The sequence below is a fragment of the Micromesistius poutassou genome, assembly GCF_964030765.1.
Source record: "Micromesistius poutassou genome assembly, chromosome: 2".
NCBI classification, from domain to species: Eukaryota; Metazoa; Chordata; class Actinopteri; order Gadiformes; family Gadidae; genus Micromesistius; species Micromesistius poutassou.
Genome location: NC_140272.1, coordinates 17,550,087 through 17,556,831, shown reverse-complemented (window position 1 = coordinate 17,556,831; position 6,745 = coordinate 17,550,087).

Here is a 6,745-nt window from a genome sequence, read left to right as displayed (position 1 = left end):
ACACGTACACACAACCAGACAGCCAGACACACGTACGCACAACGCAATGGAACTGAAATGACCTGACGTGGGAGTAAACTAAATTCAACTGAACCCCCCCCCCCCCCCCCCCGCCAGCCCCCCAGAGGAACTGTGTGGCACATGCATGAGCAGCACTTCATCACAGCGTCGTTGGAAATCAGGGCTTCAACTCAAGAGGGTGGCTTCATTCATACCATTAAGTAGCGATATGAGAGAAATAATAAACAGTCAATTCTGGGTGGTGGCCAATCAACACGATGACCGTGTCCTTGAGCAAGACGTTGACGTTCTACCGCCCCCTGTGGTCGATACTGACCTCACACTTAGAATGCTTTTGGTGACGATATAAAAACAGTGTACTCCATTCCTATTCAAAGGGCGGAAATTACTGGATTCAGTATAGGGCCGGAAAACAAAGGGAAGGAACCATTTAAATGAAACATCTACCAGTGTCTCTCTGCCATGTCATGACGGTATTCAGAGAACATGAAGAAATACATCAAAGCAGATCCCCGCAAGCTGGCCCTTCCGCCAACCTGTTTTGATGTATGTGTCCTCTGAGTGGATTCCAGGAACACCAGTGAGCAGCTGAATGAGCTGTCAGAGAGATGAGAGAGACACGGCACAAAAGAGACAGGCGACGTGCATGATAAGGCTGTGTGACATTGAGAAATGGAGATGATGGTTATTATATGTGTGTGTGTGTGTGTGTGTGTGTGTGTGTGTGTGTGTGTGTGTGTGTGTGTGTGTAAATTAATATATATAGATATGGATACACACATACATATCTATCTATCTATCTATCTATCTATCTATCTATCTATCTATATATATCTAAATGTATCTATTTATATTATTATTATTATAATAAATCAAATTTATATAGCGCTTTTCCAAATGCTCAAAGACGCTTATATATAGATATATAGATAGATATAGATGGGAGGCGGGGGAGTCTTTCAGACTTGAGCATTGAGTTTTTGTTCTGTCCACTCTAACTGGCTGTGCAACTCTGTGGAGCAAAGTGCCATAGCCTGACTGGCTGGGTAGCGTGAGTGGGAGGGGTTTGGGGAGTGCCGACAGGATGATTACTGTGAACCAAGAGAGAGGTACGGCTGGCTAGCATTATTTATTTATAGATACATCAGTTATAGGACGATGATATTGATGATATTATTGATAACATTAATGAAATCATCATCGATCAACATTGACTCCAGATAAGTCATGCTTTTAACTACCAGCTAGTTGAATTGTTACACATTGCGACTTAAAGTTAAAGTCTGCGTTCTGAGAGAGAGAGAGAGAGAGAGAGAGAGAGAGAGAGAGAGAGAGTGGGAGAGAGAGAGAGAGAGAGAGAGAGAGAGAGAGAGAGTTGTCATTTTTTTTATTTTTTTTAACAAGTCTCTCCTCCCTCAAGGGCTAATTTGCAAGGTACTTACCATCTCAGTTATACAGCTGCTCTGGAGCCTGTGGCTGGCAAGTGTGTACCTGTCTGCGCAACTGAAATACATCTCCTCAATTCAGTTTGTAATCCAATGTAATAGCAACATTACATTACATAACATAAAATGTGACCTCATATTGTTTTAAATGAATCTGATGAGTCCTTATGTGGGGTTGTGTATTTAAAAGTGACTTAATGCTACATAATGGACCTAGGTCTTCTTCTTATTCCTTCCCCATGTGGTTCTGGTGAGGTGAACTCACGGGAACATTGTGTTGTCACATCTTTGAACCTATTAGGATTCAGTGTTGCAGGTGCTTCTATGGAGATGGATATCAGCCCGATACTGAGATGTACTGTGAGTACCTGCTACTGCCTTTTGTTCGGAAAAACTGAATCATGAGTATTGCAGTGAGCAGTCTTTCTGAATAGCGCTTTAGAAGCTGCGTTACATAATCCCATTATCACAAGTCTTCTAGTGAGAATCGTCCCACATCATTCAGATGGAAGCGAGACAGGTTAACCACTAATTACTTCCCTAGCTGTGTATGTAGACTTCTATATGTATATATGTTAATATACACGGCATGCATGCCTAGAAATTGGGATAGGAAAAACAAATGGTCCGCCTAATATTTTATAATGCAATGTAAAACTGTAAAAATAAATGTCTTCTATTCCTTTGTAGACAAAGCCCAGCTGTAGGACCAGTATTGTCAGCCTAGACTGTTGTAAAGTGCCTCAGCACATATATTTAGAAAACCAACGGGGTGGAGAGCTCTCTGGAGGCTTCAACATAATCATGAATGTTCTTTCCACATTGTAATCCCATTATGAGCTCTTGGGGCGTTCTCCTTTCATACAAACCTGCTAAATTGTCTAATTCATCTCGTGTCTTTTCCAACACCCTTGCTCACGTTGGCGCACTCTCCCTTCCTCTCCCTTCCTCTCCCTTCCTCTCCCTTCCTCTCTCTCCACCTGCCCTAGTCTCTCTCCCTCTTTCTCTCTCCCTCCCCCTCTCTCTGTCTTAGTTTCATCATTAGTCTTTCTTATCCCTGGTGAGAAAACGGATAATCCGGTATCGGGATGTACATAAGTCGCTTCCACCGAAGGTGGGTGGGTGTGTGTGTGTGTGTGTGTGTGTGTGTGTGTATGTGTGTGTGTGGTCTGCTAATAGGCCTCAAATCTCCCCAATCATATTGCAACAACCAAGTGCAATTGATTGGAGATCATGGGCTTTACAGCACTGCAATTGAGACGTGTATACACACACACACACACACACACACACACACACACACACACACACTCCCTCTCTCCGGCTCTCTCTTTTTCCCACACAAGCAGTCAAACCCATGTGAGCCGTACGGACAATGTGTCCTTGCTGACAGCTCACCGCGCTGACCCCCCCCCCCCCCCCCACCGACTAGGTGGGCGGCTTACAGAGGAGAGAAGCTGAACCGCTCTGCCTTCCTGATGAGGAGCGACTGCTCTTCTTCAACTATAAGTTCTCATTCAACTATAAGCAGCAGAGCCGGCGGGGAGAGTGGAGAGATCACTGGATGAATGGATGGATGACGAGTGGATAGAGGGAGGGATGTTGAGTTGAGAGAGGGGGGCGAGGGATGGACAGAGAGAGGGAGGGATGGATGATGAGTGGAGAGAGGGAGGGAGAGGGATGATGAGTGGCGAGAGGGAGGGAGGGAGGGAGGGAGGGAGGACAGAGGGAGGGATGGACGATGAGTGGACGGCGAGATGGATGGATGGATGGACAAAGGGATGGAGGGATAGACGGTGGGATTGAGGGATGGAGGGATGGATGGTGGATGGGTAAATAGAGGGAGGGAAGTTCACGGTCACTTCATCCTTCCTCTTTGACGTCGTTTGATGGCCTTAATTGCCTTACCTCTGTCCTTACGTTGATCAGGAGGGTCAGTTTGCATATAAGTGATCAGATATGATGTGATTATTCAGCTCAGGTGATTCTTATGCATTTATTTAACGTATTTTATGTCTGTTGCTTCTTCGTGTGTACTGTATCCCTGCCCCGCTCTGGCCCTGTAGGCCATCCCGCCATCCTATTTATATACTTGAAGAGGCTGCAAGTACGACAAGGTCACAGAAAACCTGCTATTCCCTCAAACACACACACGCACACGCACGCACACACACACACTGACAGACACACACACGCACACACACTGACAGACACACACACGCACACACACTGACAGACACACACACGCACACACACACACACACACACACACACACACACACACACACACACACACACACACACACTGACACACTAACACTCATGCACACACACCCATACATGTTTACTCACTTAATTAGCAAGAACAGACTTTTCTGACGGTATAAAGCTAAGGGATCTGTAAGAAGAGACAACAGATAATGAAGTGTTTTTCTGTAGGTGAAGAGAAGAGACCTCGTTTGAGCAACAGTAACATAACATATGTTTGGTCTTTCAAACTAGTCACTGTCTCTGCATCTTTAGCCCTAATGTGAAATGTGTCAATATCCCTGTTTGAGATCAATTAGTGTATCCATCCAAATAAATGTCACTCTCTGTCTGTTTGGTCATTTTGTCGCCTCCTGTGAGTGTTTGTGTGTGTGTTTGTGTGTGTGTGTGTGTGTGTGTGTGTGTGTGAGTGTGTGTGTGTGTGTGTGTGTGAGTGTGGGGGTGTAAATCACTCCATGTGTTTGTGTGCGTGTGTGTGTGTATGTATGTGTGTGTGTGTGTGTTGGGGGGGGGGCGGGGGGGTGTCTCTATGTATGTTTGTATGTATATATATGTGTGTGTGTGTGTGTGTGTGTGTGTGTGTGTGTGAATGTATGTACGTATGATAGGGTCATTATTGCGGGGGGGGGACGGCCCCGCTCTGTTCACGGCCCCCGGGGCAGAAGATTCCATCATGTGACCATGTGACCATGTGATCATAGGCGACAGATTCCTCGGTGCTTATCGCCGGGCGAGGTTGTCAATGTCCGCTTCCTGCCCTAACGGACATACGCACAGAGACACACACACACACATACACACACACACACACACACACACACACACACACACGGACGTACACCAGTGACACTTAAACCCTGGTAAAGCAGGCCACCTTCCTGTCCCTGTTCCCCAGGTTCACTCAGCTGCCAGCCGTCTCCCGTTGCAGCGTCCAGCCTGAAAATAGACCGCATGACGGTTAACATCCAACCCGCTAGCCACCCGGCTTCCTGTCCGAGCGCGAGGGGGGAGATAAGGTTACAGGGAGAGAGCGAGGAGAGGATATAACACATTTGAACTCACACCATGGAAACAATCCATGTGCTACGGTCGCTATACAGGTGATACATGTTATGCAGACGAGTCCCACAAATAAATCACCCATTTATTGACGCTTGGGGAGAAGAATGAGTCATTTTTTAGTCAGTGGGGTCAGCCTGATTTTCAGTCTGGGGCTGACTGGAACAGAGACTCTTATCTGGTGAGTAGGTGTTCATCTGCCCTATTTCTGGCTGCACAGATGACAGACTAGCTCAAGTGTTTCCGCTGTCTTATTATGAACACACACAGACGCACACACAAACGCACACACGCGTGCACACTCACACACTCACACACACACACACACACACACACACACACACACACACTGCTACAAAGACAGAATACTGTCACAGAATTGTTATGGCAACAAAGGTTGTGCCGTATTCAGTGCAGTTTTGTGTGCTTGACTCTTCCACCTCCATCCAGGCTTCACTACCGGTAATCCTATGGGGAATGATTTCGGATCACTTGCCTGGGGCTTTGGGAATGCTGTCCAGTGTTTGGCCGGATGGCAGGATCACAACTAAATGCTGAGTTTATAATACCATTCAGTGTGCTAAAATGAACCTAGAATCGACACGTATCAAGGATTACCGAGGCAAATAAGCGTGTCCTTCTTAGTCAATCATTAACGTCCATGATTTCCCCCAGTTCACATCGGTCCATCTGTGTGCCGACCTGCCTGTCTATCTTGCTGACCCTGTGTGTGTTAAGTTACCCTTTTTGGGGGAAATTCTTTGTCTGCTTTTGACCCATCCGAAGCAGTGGGCCACCGCAGTGCAGCGCCCGGGGAGCAGGTGGGGGTTTCAGGTGCCTTGCTCAAAGGCACCTCATCCGTGGATGAGGACGTAGGAGAGTGCTGCACAACCACTCCGCCCGTCCATATTTTTGCCTACCGGTCGGGATTCGAACCGGCCACCCTCCGGTTACCGGTCCAACTCTTTAAACAGTAGGCCACGGATGCCCCATGGCATGTGCCCAGGGCTGGGGATCTGTTAATCTCTGGCAGATCATTAAAGTTAAAACGGACGTGAAAACATTGGAGTGTTGTCTTACCAGGACTCTCCCTGCCCATGAATAACCCACCACACACAAGGTCATGAGCGCTAACTTCACCAGGGCTCCTTTGCTCTTCCTTACCTCTTTCTTTCTTGAGTTCCTATTTATGCTTTGTTTGTTTGTTTCTAATTTTCCTCCTTTCTTTCTTTCCATCCTTCTTTGGTTCTTTTTTATTTTGCACTTTTTTCGTTTTTTCTTCTTTCTTGCATGTGTGCACACCTACGTAAGTGTGTGTGTGTGTGTAATCTATCAATAATACACACTGTCTGGTCTAGAGGTCAGCTGGACGAGTTAGAGGATGTCTCCTGTTTGCCATCCAATAGGAGTGCTTAATTTAGTTGGAGGTTGTGTGTGTGTGTGTGTGTGTGTGTGTGTGTGTGTGTGTGTGTGTGTGTGTGTGTGTGTGTGTGTGTGTGTGTTTGTTTGTGCGTCTGTCTATTGTAATGTTATTATTGAATCCAAAAGAATATGTCAACTGTGATGTAGAATTGGCACCGTACTCAGACTGTAAGGGTAAATAAATCAGACAACCTAATTTTCTCAATTAGACCTGAGATGCTATTAAGGTTGTTTATTATCATATTGAACCACTTTAGATTCCAACTCTCCCCCTTTCTCGCAGACAGCGTCCACATAACCCTCACCAACTGGAAACCAGCTCCAGTTGGTGACAAACACACGCCCTGGCCCCGTAACACCAGAGGGAGGGAGGGAGGGAGGGAGGGATGGAGGGATGGAGGGAGGGAGGGAGGGAGGAACATAGTGATGGAGGGATGGAGGGATGGATGGAGGGAGGGATGGAGAGAGGGAGGGAGGGAAGGAGGGATGGAGGGAGGGAGGGATGGAGGGAAGGAGGGATGGAGGGAGGG